Here is a 20,035-nt window from a genome sequence, read left to right on the forward strand (position 1 = left end):
AGCTTTTCTCAAACATAGGAAGGAAAACATTGACCTTTTACATAGCTACAAAAACAAATCTAAAATATTGTTAAAAGAAGCCTTGAACCAAGGAAACTTATCACATAAGACAAACCATTTCGTTTTCACCATAATATTTAAAGGATCATCCAGGAAGTAGATAAAACTCTTCAAACAATGTCTAGTATCAAAAGAAAGTTAATAACTCTACTTTTTGAAAGAACTGAAGGCAAGAAGATTATCTAAATTTTAAGAGTAAATACATGCTGAAGAGACAAAACATATTATCTGTCTGTGAAGTAAATGGCACCAGGCAAAACACATTTTCATCTTATTTAGCTGAACAATGCAGGGCAGGGTTATTAAGTCTGACAAGGCGAATTGTTCATCATGACTGAGTCATAAATAATAGTACTAAGAGATGTGATTCACTGAACAGAACCAAACACCAAATGAGGATTTTTAAAATGCAATTCTTTCAAAAAAGAGTCCGTTACTATAAGAAACATGAGTTATCCTCTTACTTTCATCTACTTTTGTTGTCATTTTTTTTTTTTTTTTAAAGACAAGGTCTCACTCTGTGGCCCATGAGCAATCAGGGGTCACTGCAGCCCCGACCTTTCAGGCTCAAACCATCCTCCCCTCAGTCTCCTAAGCAACTGGGACAACAGACATGTGCCACCACACTCAGCTAATTTTTATACTTTTTTGTAGCAACAGGGTTTTGTCATGTTGCCAAGGCTGTTCTCGAACTCTAGGATCAAGGGATCTGCCTGCCTCAGCCTCCCAAAGTGCCAGGATTACAGGCGTGAGCCACCACGCCTGGCCTTGTCACTCTCCACACAGGTTCAAACCCAAAAATAGAAACAGGAAAAACTGAAGATATTTTTAAAACTGGTTTGCTTTCCTGGGGAAGATATTACAAATGAACTTACTTCTCTACTTCCATTTGTTTTGATAAAAAGAAGACCAGAGTTCTTTGTTCTTCACATTATGAAACAGGAATTTTCCATAGAAAATCCATCCCCTACTGCCTTGAGATGTCCATTTATATACAAGATAAAAACAATGCTACATGGAGTTTATAATATATAATCACTTATTGCCTCACCAATTCATTCCTTTCTTCATTTTTACATTTAAGAAAACTTGGCACTTCTCCTTTTTACTTACATGAAAATGTGCTCCTCTGTATTTGTCTTTATACCCAGTAGTACTTATAATTACTCCTCAAAAGAAAAACAACTTTGCTTCATTCTTGTTTATGCTGTTATTTTGGCCAATTAATCGTAAGAATAAATTTAATATATACTAAGTATTTATAAGGAGGCATGAGGTGTGAAAAACACTTTCCAGGGCATGTTTATTGAATTCACCTTACATTTGAGGCACTGTTACTATGACTCTCATTTTAAAGATATTGTAACAAGGGTTATGGCTAGCGAAGGGAGAGTCAGTATTTGAACACAGAAATTTGACTGAGTTTCTTAACAGAACAAAACGAAAGACTCATTATGAACAATAATAGACTCTTAACTAGAACAAAACTAAAGACCCAAATAGTAGATGTATATCATCTGGCACAACATGGTCCCTAAACTGATAACTACAAACTATTAATTCTGGAGTCCTTTATACAAAAAGTCATGTCGCTTACGCAGCGCAACTCAGCCCTATGTATTTGTCTTTCTCCCATCTGCAGGTCACGGCTGTCATAGGATGCAAGTGCTCAGTTTTTCATGCCGAGGCAAAGAAAACTTACACCCGATCTTTCCTCTGGGAGGGCAGTTCTTCCCAAATGTAAATCTGATCATGGACCTCTCTGCTTGCAAACCACAGTGTCAATACCTGGAGCTTCCTAGACTCATGCAGATATAACCTCTCTCTAAGCCTCTTTCTCTCTAGCCTCACCTCTCACCACATCTGTCCATGCCCCCATCATCACCACCATTAATCACCACCACTCCAGGCCCTCATGTGTTCACCTCTCTTGTCCACGCTCCTTGCCCTTGTGCAGGCTGTTCTGTCTGCTGAGATCCTCAAACCCTGAAGGCTTCCTCACATGGGATCCTCTGGGAAGCTCCACCAGCTTTGAGGGTGCAGTTTTCATCCTATCATATCTGCACTCTGGCCATCTCTGTGAGAAGTTAACACATCTTATTGGGCCATTGGACTGTAAGCATCTCCACAGAAGGAATGACTTCTTAGTCATATAAGAGGGCACCACATCTTTTAACCTCCCTACCCAATCTCTTTACTAAGGTGGCTGTCCTCCCTCCAGCCTGAGCCACAAGGCAGAACATCACACCTGCCTTGTGGGAAGACTCATGAGGCCCTTCGTGGACTGGCCTTATCTTTTGAATATTACCTTAAATCACTTGTCTCCTTGTTAGTCAATTTAAGTAACTGTAAGTCAAAAGGAAAGATGCAAATCTACACACTCCAAGTTTTATCCAATGCTGTGGCATAATTTGCCTCATGATATTCTTTATTCTTAGTCTTATTACTCTACTGACTTCTTTCCTCTGGGTTTTTTGTTTTGATTTATTTTGGGTTTTGTTTGGGGGTTTTAGGTATTTTTTTTAATTTGAATTTTTGTTTCTTTGTTTCTTTTGGTAGAAATTAAAAACAAGCTCCCATTTTTGTCTCTGGAAAACTCTACGGCCGGGCGCGGTGGCTCAAGCCTGTAATCCCAGCACTTTGGGAGGCCGAGACGGACAGATCACGAGGTCAGAAGATCGAGACCATCCTGGCTAACACGGTGAAACCCCGTCTCTACTAAAAAATACAAAAACTAGCCGGGCGAGGTGGCGGGTGCCTGTAGTCCCAGCTACTCGGGAGGCTGAGGCAGGAGAATGGCATAAACCCGGGAGACGGAGCTTGCAGTGAGCTGAGATCTAGCCACTGCACTCCAGCCTGGGCAACGGAGCAAGACTCTGTCTCAAAAAAACAAAACAAAACAAAACAAAAAAACTCCACTTGAGGAAGTACCAAGAATCTTCACTGTTTTAGGGACCTCGTTATTACCAGTCACACTAAGCATAAGAAATCCCCATGATAAAGGCCTAGTTACACTTACTAAATGGAGCACTAAGGTGTACAAAGGCTGGAAAAAGAAACATGCAGGAGGTTTTTCTAACAGCATCAGAAATGTGGCAAATGTATTGTAAATGTTTTTATTTGTTGTATCTAAAAAGCATAAATGTTATTTAAAAATACTAATATAGGCCTAATACAAGGAATGGCAAATGATTTCACTGTCAAGAAGTAAGGCCTTGAGTATTTGTTGAATGTCTATAATTTTTGTTTGTTTATTTTTTGAGATAGGGTCTCGCTCTGGCACCCAGCCTGGAGTCCAGTGGTGTAATCATAGCTCACTGCAGCTTCAACTACCTGGGCACAGGCAGCCCTCCTGCCTCAGCCTCCCAAGTAGCTGGGACCACAGGTGCACGCCACCACAAATGGATAATTTTTTATTTTCAATAGACACAGACTCTCACTATGTTACTTAGGCTGGTTTCAATCTCCTAGGCTTAAGCAATCCTCCTGCCTCAGCTTCCCAAAATTCTGTGATTACAGGCGTGAGCCACTGTGCCCAGCTTTGTATAATGTTTTACACTAAAAACAGACTTCTGTAAATGGAACAATTAAGTTGAAGAGCCCACGGCCTGATCTGGAAATGCTGAACTTAAGAAATGAGGACTCATCTCTCCAAAAATCTTATCTAGTCAAAAAATAGACCAGGCCATTGTGAGGATGCACAGTGCTGAAAACCAACCCCTGGGAATGGGGCCTTTCGCAGTCAACCCAATTCCACCCTCATGCAGCTTTCAAGTGGTGAGAACTGATAAACACTGGCATGAGAGCAGTTTTGAAAAGAAAATCTCATAACTGGCCAGGCCTGGTAGCTCATGCCTTGGAATCCCAGCACTTTGGGAGGCCAAGGCAGGCAGATCACCTGAGGTCAGGAGTTCGAGACCAGCCTGGCCAACATGGTGAAACCCCGGCCTCTACTTCTAAAAAATACAAAATTACTAGGCATGGTGGCGGGCACCTGTAATCCCAGCTACTCAGGAGGCTGAGGCAGAATGGCTTGAACCCAAGAGGCAGAGGTAGCAGTGAGTCGAGATTGCGCCACTGCACTACAGCCTGGGGGACAGTGAGACTCTGTCTCAAAAGAGTCAAGAAAGAAAGAAAGAAAGAAAGGAAGAGAGAGGAAGAGAGAGGGGGAGGAAAGGAAGGAAGGAAGGAAGGAAGGAAGGAAGGAAGGAAGGAAGGAAGGAAGGAAGGAAAGAAATCTGATAACAAAATAGCAAAATATGGCATCGTAATGTTGGAGGGCAAGTGTCATGTTACAGGAAGACAAGATTGGGGGCCAGGAGTGGGATCAATGCAGGGCTGAAGTTCTCACTGATTAGAATCCTGCCCCCTCCTCAACACCAACTTCGAAAATGTTCTCTTTTTATCCCTGCCCTACCTCATCAGCCCTGGCCTTTTAAAAAACATTCGTTGTTCTCTAGTGAAGCCTCTATCACCTTCTTTATCTGAGAACTGACCAATGGAAATTCATAACTTTATCTCCAGAAATCCTGGAGGCCTAAAAATGTTAAGAGGATTAATGGGAAACTTGCAAGAAAGTGACAACCTCGATAGAAGTGACACATCTGATTTAGGATGGAAAAAGATCAATCAATAAAAATCAATGGAGTATTGTGCCTTCAGACTTCAAAATAAAAACAGATGCAGCATCATGTATCGAGGATGGCTTCCACAAAACTCATATCTAAATAGCAACTGCCAACGGAAACCTCAAAACTTTACAAGGGAGAAATGAGCTTCTTGAATTATACTACAGACCACTGAGCCAACATCACAGAAGAAAATATTACGCAAAATGAGACAGACAGAAAAATTCAGTTAGGAAGGGCTGATGGACAACCTCCATTATCTGCATCATATCTTGAATTCCACCTGTGAAAAAGCTTTAGACCCACTACATTTGTGTTGCACATAACTGGTTCCTGAATTTACAGGAATGAAAACATATGGAAATTTACATCGCATTGGAGAATGAAATCGATACATACAATATGCACTTTGAAGCATCAGTCATGATCAAATGACAAAAGGCAATTCTGACTAGAAAGGCAAAGTCAAAAGATCACTGGAAATTTTTGCACAATTACAAATGAAAACTACAATAAAATGCAAATATTCTGGTTAAAAAAAAGGTATAGTTGAAAAGGTAAAAATCCCAGAGAAACCCCTAGACTTACTAAAAAAAAAAAAAAAAAAAAAGTGTTTTTGAAAGTCCAGAGAATATATATGCCAGCAGATCTAAAGGGCCAAGTGCTTCAAATAAAACCCCTTATGGCTAAACTGACAAAGTCAAAGGGCAACAGTAGGATGAAGGTATTGCCAAAAAAAAAAAAACAAAAAAACCCACCATTCAACTGGGGGAGAATTGCAAAGCCCAGAGGTACAAATAAGTAGCGAGGCTGGAAGAGTGTTTGAAAACTATCTCACATAAGACTCCAAAGTAAATGTTGAAAAGTTTTTCAGCACATCAAAAAGAGAAAGAAAGGGAGAGAAATTGCATGGCATTTGAAAACAACATATACAACAAAAGTTTTTCAGTGAATAAAGAGAGAGTAACAAGGACACTAAAGGGATTATTCAGTTTCATCTTTATGGAAAAAGTTATTAGAGAATTCCTGAATTTTCCATTAGAACAGATAGGCAACATATAACTTTAAATAAATGATAAACCTTTGACCTAACTCATGAACTGAACAAAATGTTCTCACCAGGTATAAAGTCCTCCACTCAGCTTGCTTTGCAAGTGCTACAAGACAACCTGTTGGACAAAACGCACTTCTGATACTTGCAAATGGCCACCATGCTTCAGAATGAGCGTGTTTTCAATGGGTGCCATCCAAAAGGGGAACTCTAGGTAGGTCATGAAATTAAAGCCAGAGTCTCACTGCTACATCTAGAAAACAGGGAGAATGTGCTGGGACAAGTACTTGGTGCATAACCAAATACCAACTAGGATCAGAAATGCAGAATGATCCCTGCAAAGAAAAAGAATGCAAATTCATCTCCTAGAATTTCCTGAGTAGATAAATCACAAGTCAAAGGAGAAACAAAAGAAAAAACTCATTTAGATGTTCACTAAATGATCTAAAATCTAAAAAAACTCATTTAGATTTTCACATTTTTTTCCACTTTCTATTCACAGATATTCCAAAACCATATTCCCCTCTCCAAACTAGCTCCTTTTTACTCTCCCCACTGTTCAGAAACTGGTTATCCTTCTTAACAACTCTTCCCTTTCTCACTCATCCAATCAGTTGCTGGATCCCGTCAACTCCACCTTTTAAACATCTCTCAAACATGGGCCCTACGCTCTCTATCCAAATTGCCCTATTCTGGTCCATCCCTACTATATTACTAAAATAGACCCCTGCCCAGCCTCCTTCACTCCAGTCTTGCTCCAATATGAATGACTGTCCACGATACGATCAATCTGATCTCTGTCTCAAGACATTAAAATCCTTCAATAAACTCTCAGTCCCCTTGTGGCGAGTATGCATTTCTCACCACAGCACACAGAATCACTTAGCAGGCGGGGCACAGTGAATCATGCCTGTAATCCCAGAACTTTGGGAGGCCAAGGCGGGCAGACCACCTGAAGTCAGGAGTTCAAGACCAGCCTGGCCAACATGATGATACCCTGTCTCTACCAAAAATACAAAAAGTGGTTAGGTGTAGGGGCACACAACTGCAATCCCAGCTAATTGGAAGGCTGAGGAAGGAGAATCACTGGAACCCAGGAAGTGGCAGTTGCAGTGAGCCAAGATCGTGCTACTCCACTCCAGACTGGGCAACAGAGAGAGACTCCATCTCTAAAAAACAACAGCAACAACAACAAAAAAGAACCACTTAGCATCAGGTCCTTGCCTACCTCTCTGCTTGTATCTATCCTGTTCCCATCTCATACCTTATGTTTCAGGATGATGGGCTGCTTTTCCAGCTTCTTATATCTCCTGCTTTGTCTTTATTCTCTGAACCTTCGCACTTGCTGTTTCTACTGCAGAGGACACCCTGCCCTTTCTTTGGCTAACTCCTACTTCTTTAGTTGTCAGACGTGCTTTCCATCCAAGTTGAACAATGAAGAATGACAACAGTCATCTTAAGGACTCTGAGAGTCCCCTTTATGGCATTATCCCCATAAGAGCCTTTTTCATATCATCATGTAATATCTACTTACATATGATAGGGAGGAGGGCAGGGGCTATAATACCTCACTTGTCCTAATATTTCTAGCTCCTGATGGAATGCCTGGCAAGTGGTAACAGCTAAATATGTGTTAGTTGAAATAAGTTGAAGTTTCAGACTCAACAAGATATCTAATTCTTCAGGGAACATGAAAAGGGAATTCAATGGAACCACCATGTGCTGAGCAACTTCCATGTGCCAAGTACTATATAGGATCTTTGTATATTACCTCATTAGCTCTTATGCCTCCCCTAAGGTATATATTCCACATAAATACTTTCTATACATGAGTAAACTGAAGCTCAGAAAAATGAAGAGACTTTTCAGATGTCACTGGATGAGTTAGGAGAAGGACAAAACTCAAAGCTCTGTGTCAGCAAATCCTTTTTTGTTTCCATGTAATGAAGATAAAAACCAAAACAACAGATAGCAGGTATTTCTCTAAATAAAGAATTGTTAACAGTGAAATTTCCCATGAAATAATCCTGGAACTAAGCTTACTGCTATGATCTGAATGTGTTTCTCAAATTCATATTGAAACCTAATCCCCATTGTGGTGGTATTAAGAGATGGTGCTTTGGGGGACATCATATAGTCTTGAGAACTCTGCCTTCATAAATGTAATTAGTGCCCTTTGGAAAGATGTTGAAAGGAGCTGGTTTGCCCCTTCCACCATATGAGGATGCAGCAAGAAGGTGCTGTCTTGGAAGCAAAGAGCAACCCCTCACTAGACGATAAATTTGCTCCTGCCTTGGTCTTGGACTTCCCAACCTCTAGAATGGTGAGAAATACAACTCAATTATTTATAAATTACTCACCTAAGGTATTTTGTTATAGCAGCCTGAACAGACTAAGACACTATACACACACACATACGCTTACCATCTTAGCCCTTTTAAAATGTACAGTTCAGTAGCATTAAGTATATTCACATTGTTGTAAACCCAATTTTCAGAACTCTTTTATCTTGCAGAATCGAAACACTACCCATTAAACAGCTCCCTGTTCTCCCATCCCCCACCCCTGACAACTACCATTCCACTTTCTGAATCAATGAATTTGACTACTCTGTGTACCTCATATAAGTGGAATCATAAAGTATTTGTTGTCTTGTGACTGGCTTTGTTCATTTGGAATAATGTCCTCAGGGTTCATCCATGTTGTAGCATGTGTTGAAATATGCTTCATTTTTAAGAATGAAGGATATTCCACTGTATATATTCTGCATGTTACATACATTTTATATACATCTATACATAATAGATATAGATATACACTGTAGATATTCTGCATTTTGTTTGTCCATTTATTCCTCCATAGACATTTGGGTTACTGCTTCTTTTTAGCTGTTGTGAATAATGCTGTTATGAACATGAGTGTACTAAGTTCATATAGTATGTTTACAAATAATGTGCTAATAAATATCCCTATCAAAAACTTTCAAATGACACTAAACCATTCTGAGCGGTAAAATAACAAACTAGTGGGTGAATGACTGAAGAATCTCCTTAAGCTATGAAATATGCAGAAAAGCGGTAGATAAGTTTCAAACCATCTAGAAAGAGAAATTCACATCCAAATACACTTCAAACCATGTTTCACATATGATGAGCTATAAACCTTTGTTACCACCCAGGGGAATACTTTTCACTTCCTGGAAAGTACCCATAGGCAACTGTTCTATTCTACTTAATTACATATGGAATTGTAATTACCTTTCCTACGTACAGATCAGCCATTGGTGCTGGTGATTTTCTATCACTCCTCCCGCTTCACCCCAAGTCTTTTCCTGTTTTATTGAGCATGTCTCCTAAGGGCAAAGCTCTGTCGCCAACATTATTGGCCTCACAAAGAGGGAAATGGGATGTGGCCTGCCCTCATTCAGGAGAGGAGGCAGTGAGGGAGATGGGAATGGTAATCACTAGATGGAATGCAAGGAAAAGAAAATACCTTCAATAAAAAGGTGGCCACAAACAACATCCAGAGGAATGCAGGAAACACGGATTCCCGTTTTAGGGGTGGGACAATGTTTCCATAGCTGAAGGATGAATACAGGTTCAGTACCCCTTATCCAAAATACTTGGGACCGTGTTTCAGATTTGGGATTATTTTAGATTTTGGAATGTTTACATCATAGCAGCTGAACATCCCAGATCCAAAAATCTGAAATCTAAAATGCTCCAATGAGCATTTCCTTTGAGCATCATGTTGGCATTCAAGGAGTTTCGGATTTTGGAGCATTTCGGATTTCAGATGTTTTGATATGGGATATTTGGTCTGTAGTACACAGAGTGAAAGAGTATTTAAGGGAAAGAAAAGGCAGAAGCAAAAACATCTACAGTTCAGAAATGCAGAGGATGCCTAGGGAATTTGCACTTAACCATGTTTGGCTGAAAAAAAAGGCACCCAAAGTGACTTTGGAAGGTATGCAGGGACCAAGCCTTACAAGACCTTGAACAGCACTTTTAAGAATCAAGAATAACCACGTAGGTGAGGGCTGCAAAGACAAATTCCCAGAGGGTCCAGGAAGATCATGGAAATGACCGGAGCCAAAGGTATTACAATAGGGAAGAGTGGGGATTGTGGGTGACTCAGGAATATATTATTTACAAAAAGGTTGCTGCTACCCAGCCTAGAAAATGCTGCCAAGCAGAACACGTATGGCAGTATTAACAGTCCGTCCAGATGTGTATAAGAGTGTTTCTGATCTTCCAAAAATGTGTTGGTCAAATGAAACGGGTGTTACAGGCCACTTGTTCGCAAACTCTGCTGCGGATCGTGAGGACACTCTGGATCTAGCAGCATCCCTTCCATCTTGATTTCTTCATGTACTTGTAACATCATTTTGTCAAGTCATTCGCACGTGCTAGGTCCTTTTTATCCCTACACGCTCCATAGTCTATCTTCACTTTTTAAATTTCGCCTTTCAAATTATGTATTAATATTACTATCTCCCTCATAGGGACAGTGTGAGGATTAAATGGAAAAATCAATGTAAAGCCTTTAGAGCGCTGCCCAGGGTTGCCACATAATAAACATTCAATGAACAGTGGTTACGAATGTGAAGGAAGACTAGCCAAAGCTCTCTGTGCACACTCGTCCACACCCGTGACTTTATCAGATTTGCATCTCCAACCCAAGTTCTCTCTTGGGTTCTGATTTAAAAACCCTCCTGCCTACTAGAGCGCTTCACTTGGGTGTCTAAACCTAAACCATTCAACCCCACTCCGGAGCTTCTCATCTCATTCTCCTTGATGCAGTCAATGACAACACCATCTCCTCAGGATCCCAAGTAAAACCTGGTGTCACTCTTGAATCCCTTTTCTATTTCACACCCAACACTGACTATATTATGAAATCTGTCATTTCTCAATTTCTCTCTCTCTCTCTCTCTCTCTCTCTAGCCTATTGTCTGAGCTCATTCCCAGAAATACAGAAATTCCACAGGCCGCATGCCATCTCTGGAGGTGATCGAGAATGAAGGAGGTCGGGCATCTTTCCTCTGCACCATGAGCAGAGGCAACTAGAAACAAAATCCTACCGGGACTGGAGAAGAGCCCAAAAGCTGGGGTGTTGGATACATCATTTCTGAGAAGATGATGGGCTACATTATTCAGATCAGACTTTCAGGTAAAAGCATCTAGATGACAAATACTTTTTTAAAAATACAAAGAGGTAAAAGATGAGTGCTTTGAATGAAGGCTGTTGCAATCTAGTTTGAGCTAAATGGACATGACGTATATATTTTGCGAGTCTAGACACTTAGATGTGAAAAATGAGGCAAAACAAAGCATAAAAGATGACTTCTATGTTTTTACGTTGTGGGAATATTGACTCAAATGAGAAAGACTGGGAGCAGGACAGATTTGTGAAAGGAGCAAATATATGTTTTAGAAATAGGGATATTTCTATTTCCCATGAAATATCAAGCTCCGTGATTATCACCAAAATTCCTATTAAAAACAACTAAATATGCAGGATTAATTTTTAAAAAAATCTTAAAGCATCAAATCTCTGACAACACAGGGACCACCGGAAACATCCAGGTAGAAGTGAAAAACTAGAGACAAAGGGACATAGAAGCCACTTCTGCCCTGAGCACACCTGACCAGTCTAAGCAAACATGAATTCTGATTTTTGAACCTCATACAACACAAAGGAAATAGGTGTCAAAACCCAGGACCTACCTGAAGTGAGAAGTAAAAAGAAGACCTTCCTCTTGTCAAGACCTCTGAGGGATATTCCTTCATGGTAACAATGACCTGGAAATAAGCATGCCCTCACCTGCACCCCCAGGTGAATAAGGGAAAGAAAGAAAATCCTTGAGTAGTTCTAGGCACAAATCAGTCCTCATGTGGATTTATAGCCTAAATTCCCATAGCATGGGTGCTCTGTAAAGCTCAGGCTGAAAGTAATCCTTTTGACTCCTCTGAGAATGAAGGCCCCTTCATTTTAGACTCCAGAGAATCCCCAGAAGGCTTTATCAAGGACTATGGGGAGCACACAGTGAAAACTAACCACGAACATAAGAAAATAAAGCATTGACAAGAAGAAAAAAAAAAAGCTGAGTAAAAAAGAAAAAAAAAAAAGACAGTAGAGACAGAACTACTTTAATATTACAGCCTCAGACATAGATTACAAAAGAACTAAGTGTACCAATTCCAGGAAAGATGGAGGAGTGTGCACTGCAAAACACAAATTAAGGTAGAGAGACAGAACCAGGAGTGAAACTTTGACAAAGCAAGTAGGTGGGGAGCAGTGTTCCAGCAATTTCTGAGCCAAAGCTCTGGCAGTTGTAGTAGTTTTTTAAAATGTAAGTCCTGAATCTTCAAGAGGGGAAGAAATCAGAATAATGAAGAATGCACTCGGCAGAAAATTCATCCTGAATATGCCCCATCTGCTTTATCCCCACTTAAGCTGCCTTAGTTTAATTCTTTTTCATCTCTTGTATGACTTATTCTCATCACCTCTGCATTAGTTTGCTAGGGCTGCCATAAAAAAGTACCACAGACTGGATGGCTTAAACAACAGAAACTTATTTTATCACAATTCTGGAGGCTAGAAACCCAAAATTCAGGTGCCAGCAGGGTTGATTCCTTTTGAGGCCCGTCTCGTTGGTTTCCAGATGACCCTCTGTGTCCTAATCTCCTCTTCTTATTTGGAAACCAGTCATGTTGGATTAGATGCCATCCTAATGACCTCATTGTAACGTAATTACCTCTTTAAAAACCCCATTTCCAAATACAGTCACCTTCTGAGATATTAGGAGTTATGACTTCAGCAAATAAACCGGGGAACAAAATTCTTCTGACTTGTCTTTCATCTATTCTCTCTTGCTTCCAATCTATCTTCTAAACCCTGTCTGCATGCTCTTTCTAAACTGCAGACTAATCGAAATCCCTTGCCTGAAACCTAAAGTCAAAATATCTTAGAATAGTGTACATTTGTGACACAACAATGTAACTGGAGGGAAGTAAAGCTCCTACTCCCATCCCACTGCAAAGAAAATGCATCTAAGTAAGCATGTGGGTTTGCTGTGAAAATGCAGTTCCAAATCAAGGGTTCTGAATGCCCCCTCTTCTAAGCAAAAATCTGGAGCTCCTGCTGATCACACATCAAATTTCTTTATCACCACTCTCCACCCCTCCAAGTTCACCACCTGGCACCACTACCCACTTAAATTACCCTTTACTCAGGCTTTATGATCCATCCCGCAATTCCCAAGCACACCAGCCTCATTTTGCTTTTGCACCATTAGCATGATTTCACTCCAGCAGGAATGCCATCCGGCTAACAGCACGACCACCCTTCAATCCATTCTCATCTTCCCTCATCAGTAAGCTCTAGTGTCTTCTGATCTCTGAAGCTCTTTGAACGACCCCTTCCCTTACTCCACAACCCTCCTTCCCACATGCACACACATACACTGTCACTACCCACTTCTAGCTCCACCAGTTCCCGTCCTCTGCATCCAAACAATGCAAGCATCAAGTCGCACAGAGCCTTGAGCTTGAGATGAGGGACTGGGACATTTCTCCTATGTGCCTCAAACCTCATACAGGCCCAGCATATGACAGACATTCAATAAACATTTATAGAATTAAAGAGGGGAGGAAATGGGAAGGAGAAACTTGCAGCACGGGAGCTTTCTTGGTGTGTAATTGGGGAAGACTGCTCTGGTGGGCTGCACTGTGGGGGCGGTGTCCTCCCTCACTGCAGGGCCTCAGGCCTCCCATTTTCTTGCCTGCTTTTGTGCCTCCTATCTTTCTGCCTTCCTACCTCTACATCATCCTCCATGCCGTTGGTAGGGTCATGGCTCCAAATCATGGCCAACATGAGACTTTCACGATCTGAAAACTTTACTGACAACCAAATGAAGTCCAAAATCTGGACCTTCCACCCTCCGGCCTTCCCCTAAGCCTCTGGCCAAATTCGTTTTTCATGTGCCTCAAACACAAAGAGCATCTCCCTGGTATGTGATGTTTCTTGTGATGCACTTTCCTGTTCGGACTTCCTCCCTCTTCCTGCCAGCCCTTGTCTCCACTCATCCAAATTACACCTACATTTCCAGGCCATGGTTTCCCCAAACCAGAAGTAACCTCTGTCACCTCCCAACTCCCCAAACCTTGCTTTAAGCTACTTTCCAAATTCCATCCTGTCTTACGGTCACTTGGCCCACACATTTACATGGCCCACATGTTTACATGACATATAGGCACACATTCTTTCTTTTCCTCACAGCAAACAATAATATCTATTCAACAGATTTAGATGAGATTTACACAGATTTTTTCATTATTGTTATCATCCTTCATCCAATAAAGAGGATTCAAATACCTCTGTGTCATTTCAGCAACAAGGTTTAGCCATTTTCCCTTTGGTTCAATTCTGCTATTTTCACTGAAAACAGAATAATCAGACCACATTAAGAATGAAAATTCAAACACTGTGTCAGCACAAAGAAACACAATGCGAATAGTTGAAAATATTTTCATCTTATTAAATGTTTGTTCTTTCCGGAAACATTTGTAAGATTTAAAGAGAATAAAAGGAAGAAGGTACAAGCCCCATGTTAAGTATTCTTTATTTCACTTAAATGAGCAACTATGTTTCTTAAAAAATAATGAGATATTTTGAGAAATCTGATGTCAGGAGTTAATGGGACTTTACAAAGGGTCTCTTTTGGGGACATATACTAACATTACCAATACAACAATTGAATTCTTTGGCTGTTTCTCAGATGAAAATGGTATATATTTAACTACAGCTTCCAGTTTGCAAAGAGAAATAAATGTATTCTATTAGTGAAATGAATTAGGTAAATGACCTAAAATTTGCTATAGTCTCGGGTTCTTTATATATCATGAAGGAAATGATCCTCTCCACACAGAGGACACACACACACACACACACACACCCCTTCACGAATCAATTCTGGAAATACCAGTGTTGGTAGCATATAGAATTTTATGTAGCTGGCCAAGAATTGGAACAAATGTGTTCTTAAGAGCCTATCTGCTAAAATGAGAATGCTAAGATTCTTAGGATTCTGCTCATTACATGGTGCTCATTACATGGAGCACCTAAATGCTCCCAGAATTAATGCCCAGATTTCATTCTGTTTTGCCACAGTCACCACTGTGTGCAGATATGATGCACATAGCTATTTACAACACTAGTAAGTAAGAATATCGTGTATTATACCTCCATCCTTGGAAGTCTTCTTACATCAGTATTCTTTGAAACATAGCTCTTTCTCTCAAGGCACATTACAGAGAAGACGTTTTTAAAAGTGTAAGTTGGTTAAATAGCTGAAGTCAGGAAAAATTTTCTCACATTGAGAGTTATTGGATTGTGAATAATCTCTCAGGGGAAGTGCCAGAAGTCCCATCCACTGAGTTATTTAATTAAAACTGCTCAGGAGTAAGTAGAAGAGATGTTGCCTGAGGGAATAATTTCACACTGATCCCTGAAGGATTGACTTGATGGTCTTGAAATTCTTAACAGTTTCAAAATCTTAAATGTCTTCAGAAATCGTCTCCTACCATTTTCTCCAAGGAAAGAAAAAGCCATTCTGCCTGCAACCTCCTCTCTCTACAAAACCAAACAAAAACAAAAACCAGCAACAAAAACCGTAACTTAGAAACCAGATCCTTTTATCGACGCTACCTAAACCATCAGAGGACAGCATTAACCCAAAGAGAAAGCCACAGAGGAGCTCCAAGCATCAGTAAAAACTGAGAGCTTTACAAACCAAGAGCTTTTGGACTTTCTTCAGTTACTTATTTTCTTTTTGTTGGCTTTTGAATATCTCAAATCTCACATTTTTTATTTTATAAAATGCAGTGTCTAGTCTTACTTTCAGTTAATAATGTGATCTGTCAATGGGTAAATTCCTATAAGGCCTTTTTGAAGGTCACTCACACCTACTCGCTAATCCTATAAGGAAGTTTCCCAGAGCGTGTGCTGGAGAACAATACCCACTGCCTGCAGCTCTCAACCTTTGAAGTGAGGAATTTTTTAAAAGATCACAGAAGCAGAGATGGTCCGAGGAGGAGTCTCAACGTGTGTGGGCTGCACATGTTCCACAGTTATTTGACAGGCACTGAAGACTATAGGATACCAGCTCTTACTCATGCATGAGACCACAGTCCCCACGCTGCACTGGCACCCACACACCACCAATACCCATTCTGAAGAGGAAATATATTCCTCATGTTGTGGTTGGCAGCCGCTTTCAGTGCTGGGTAAAGAGCTGCTGTGGTAAAGGTGTGAGTTGTCTTAATCACTGAGAGTTGAAGGAGGAAAAACCAAGAACGCTGTGGTTTCCAGCTATACTCACAGAATGTTCGGAGGTAACAGGAGAATCACCGTCCAAAGCTTCAGCTGTAGCCCATTCTCTATCAATTCAGCCAAGCATACCCCTACTCCACAATCATCTTGAAAATATAAGTATCTATGATAAGAGGGGTACAGTTTCTTGTTTACATAGATAGAATAAGTAAGCAAAATGGCTACATGCAAAGATGGTAGCCAATTCCACTCCCTGCTGCAGCTGTCTTGAGTGCATTTGACAACAAGCACAAAGCAAAAGTTTCCTCTGGATTTTACTACAACTTAGACGTGTCAAAGACTGGGGTGTCTCACGGGGCATAAAGGAGGTGAAGGAAGTAGAGAGAAACCCAAGCATCCAGACAGACAGACAATATTACTCCCCAAAAACCCAAGCATGTACCCGTGCCTGTATGTGAATTCCACTGTATCGGCCATTCGATTATTGAATTCAATTGTGTATATAAATTTAGTATTATCTTGCGCTAGAGAGTTTTTAAACTTTCTCTTTTTTTGATTTTTGATTACAGAGCTTTACCCGAAAGCCTGAGGGTTGATTCCCACAGAGACATGCATTCTTGCGCCTGCTCCTTCCTGGGCTTGGCACAGGGAAAGCATGTCGATAAAAACAACCTTGGCACACGTTCTGGTAACCATCCACTTTCAGTTTCCCATTTACTTCACCCTTGAGAAGTGCAGTGACCATAACCTTGCTTTCCGTGACTCTTAAAATGCTTTTTATCATCTGCCTTCTTTATATACTATTTTATTTCATTATGGAGTGAGATTTCCAGGCCTTTAAAATGTTTGTTTCATCCCTTGTGGATTCCTTATAGATACCATTTAATATTTTTTCTTTAAATCAAAAACTGCTAAAATGTAACACTTTTTAGTCTTGTGTGTGTGCATGCATATACACACACATGGACATATAAAACCTTTATTACTTATTTCTAAGCTCGCCAGAATGGGCCTAAAGAGAGAGCTTATGGCTTCATTCTCTAATCCACTGACTTGAAATGACTTTTTTTCTTATTTCTCCATCTTAAGAAAATTAAAAGTGATAGAGATACATATGATAGACAAAACTGAAAAAAAGTACACAAGGACTAAACAAGCTAAAAGGAATTGGTGACGCTTATAACAGGAGAATCAGAAAGACTTTCTCTGTAGCCTTCTTAACCTTGTTTGGAATTTCCTTTGACAGGCAATAGCCTTTCATACCAAGTCTCCTCCTCCATCACTTTCACCTGTCATTAATAAATATGGTGTCATTTTCATATGTTTCCTTCTTTCCTTCTGAATTTGGGATAGGCCAAAAAAAGGCCAAAATGAAAGTGTGCAAATACCTTAATATAGATTGTAAAATACAATTGTATAATGCATCTGGCTTCCCTTGCCTTTTGAAGCAGCAAGTCAACATGTCAACCAAGCCATCAACTGTAAACCAGAATAAATTGCATTAATTTGTTGATCAATTCTATGTGTTGGTTCAATTTTAGAGGTTTTTGTTGTTTTGTTGTTGGAGTCTTTTTTGAACAATGAAAATTATCTTCCAAAGTCGGTTACACTGGAGCCAGAGCTATCCATTTTCTAGATAATTTTCTAAAGCAATTCTCCTGGAATAATGCCCACTAATCTCAACCTCCAAATTTTCTGACTTGCCTCCTTCAAGGTTAAGTTCAAATTCCACTTTTCCACTCTGCCCTGAATTTCCGAGGTAAAATAAAATTCTATACTCTAGACTACAATAGGACTTATTTTTTTGCCTCAAATAATCATTTGTGATATACAACTTTTCTCTCCCCCAATATTCTGCATCCTATTTAGAGCTAAGATCTATGTCTTTCTATCTTCCAAACTACTGAACATTACATTGCACATTGTAGATTCTCAGGAAAGACTTGATAAGTGAATTAATGGGTAAGTGGGTTCAGCTCCTGCAAATCAGCACACCCATTTATAAAAGCCAGATTTGAGACTTCCCTCTCCCCAGCTTTAAGTCAAATTTAAAGGCTGAAATTATACCCCAGCATTAGAAAAATGCTGGCCATGCTGGCCTCATCTAATATATAGGCCAGCATGATCTTTAGAATCCCTTTCATCATAGGATTCCTCAGAACTGTCATCAATTCTGGGGCCCTTAATATTAAAGGAATCTCTTTAGTGCCACTAACCAACAGATATACACAAGAATGAATGAAAACTTTGGCTGCTATGTCAGCTGCTGGGAATCTGGACAGAGAACACTTGGCCTTGAAGGGTGTAGAGATGAGAGCCTTCTAAGAAAGAGCATGGCTGGCATATAAGGAGCCTCATCCAACCTGGGAGAGAATGAGACTCTTAAAGGGAAACAGGGAGGAACATCTCTGTGTCCAGTTTGAGATAAATGGACTGGAACATGGAAGATCATAGACTCAGCAAAACGTACGATACAGCCAACACAAAATACCTACATGTGTGGAGCAAGAAAATCTAACCCTCTACTATAAATGTGAGTTCCATGTGTCTTCTGCTCTCGTATCAATAATTCAACTGTTTGCTTTCCTCTCCCTCTCCTGACTCTCCCCCTCTTTTCTCTATGCCCTCTACATTCTTTACCGTGAATACCTTCTTTAACACACTACAATGTGACCATCCTCTGAGCCACAAACTATGACCTTAGACTTCTGCCCCCATCCATTGGTACTTTCTTAGTTAACCCTCTTGTTTACATGTGCTGAATGATCATTCAGATGACTTCAAATTGGGTATTTTCAATCCTGGTTTGTTGCTCCATAATTTCAATTGTCAGCTAGCCAAAGGCTACTTTACAATTTAATACATCTGAAACAGACTTATTTCCACTCTTCCTAGCCAAGTTGGTCTCTTCATTTCACATCTTTTTCACTAAAACCATCATCTTTTAGTCCTTGGATCACAAAAATTTGAAATCATTGCTGAAACTTACCTCTACCTGACCCCTAGGCCATATCAGAATGAAGATTTCATCCTTACCTTAGACCTTGGAACTGCTCAAAAATTGCAATTGCATCTCTTTTCACCATTAGAAATCAGTAGATTTGGCCAGGTGAGGTGACCCACGCCCGAAATCCCCGCACTTTGGGAGACCAAGGTGGGGTGGATCACCTGAGGTCAAGAGTTTGAGATCAGCCTGGCCAACATGGCAAAAACCCCGTCTTTACAAAAATTAGCTGGGTGTGGTGATGTGGACCTGTAATCCCAGTTACTCAGGAGGCTGAGACAGGAGAATCACTTGAACCTAGCAGGTGGAGGTTGCAATGAGCTGAGATCGTGCCACTGCACTCCAGACTGGGCAACAGAGTGAGACTCTGGGAAGGAAGGAGGGAGGGAGGGAGGGAGGGAGGGAGGAAGGAAGGAAGGAAGGAAGGAAGGAAGGAAGGAAGGAAGGAAGGAAGGAAGGAAGGGAAGGAAGAAGGAAGGAAGGAAGGAAGGAAGGAGGAAGGAAGGAAGGGAGAGAGAGAGAAAGAAAGAGAAATCAGTAGATTTGAAAGAAAACTTCTAAAACGTTTTGAGACAAATGGGAAATAAAACACCTATATAAGGAAAACACCCTGACTATCAGCCTTAAAGACCCTTTCAGCCCTTCCTGATTCTGCTCTATCCCCCAGCTACCCATGTTTTTGAACTTTACTTTTCTTTATAGTTTTACCACGTTTGTATCTACAAATAACATATTGTTTAATTACACATATTTCTAAAAACTTTAAAGAAAGGAACCCTAGTCTACCCATTTTTTATAACTTGCTCTTTTCTTTCAACACAAAGTTCGTGAGCTTCATCCATGTTGGTGAGCAAAGTGATAATTCACTCATTTTAGTGACGTAGAGTATCCTAATGTGTGAATAGACCTCAGTGTGCTTTTCTGTTCTACTGTTGATGGGTATTTGGGTTGTTACCG

The 20,035-nt window shown here is 40.4% G+C and overlaps 1 protein-coding gene across 5 annotated transcripts in view; it reads right to left on the reverse strand.

Moving 5' to 3' along the window:
- The window catches only part of CD226 (CD226 molecule), a 99,540-nt gene that overhangs the window by 56,274 nt on the left and 23,231 nt on the right, over positions 1 to 20,035 (reverse strand). Inside the window, exon 1 of one of the 5 annotated variants that reach the window (XM_017951841.3) lies at positions 14,986 to 19,239. The exons of the other annotated variants lie outside the window; for them this stretch is intronic. The gene's annotated coding sequence lies outside the window, so the exon portion shown is untranslated. Of the gene's footprint in view, positions 1 to 14,985; positions 19,240 to 20,035 lie in introns of those variants that run through there. 5 annotated transcript variants of the gene reach the window in all.

The sequence above is a fragment of the Papio anubis genome, chromosome 19 (genome assembly GCF_008728515.1).
Source record: "Papio anubis isolate 15944 chromosome 19, Panubis1.0, whole genome shotgun sequence".
Taxonomy (NCBI): domain Eukaryota; kingdom Metazoa; phylum Chordata; class Mammalia; order Primates; family Cercopithecidae; genus Papio; species Papio anubis.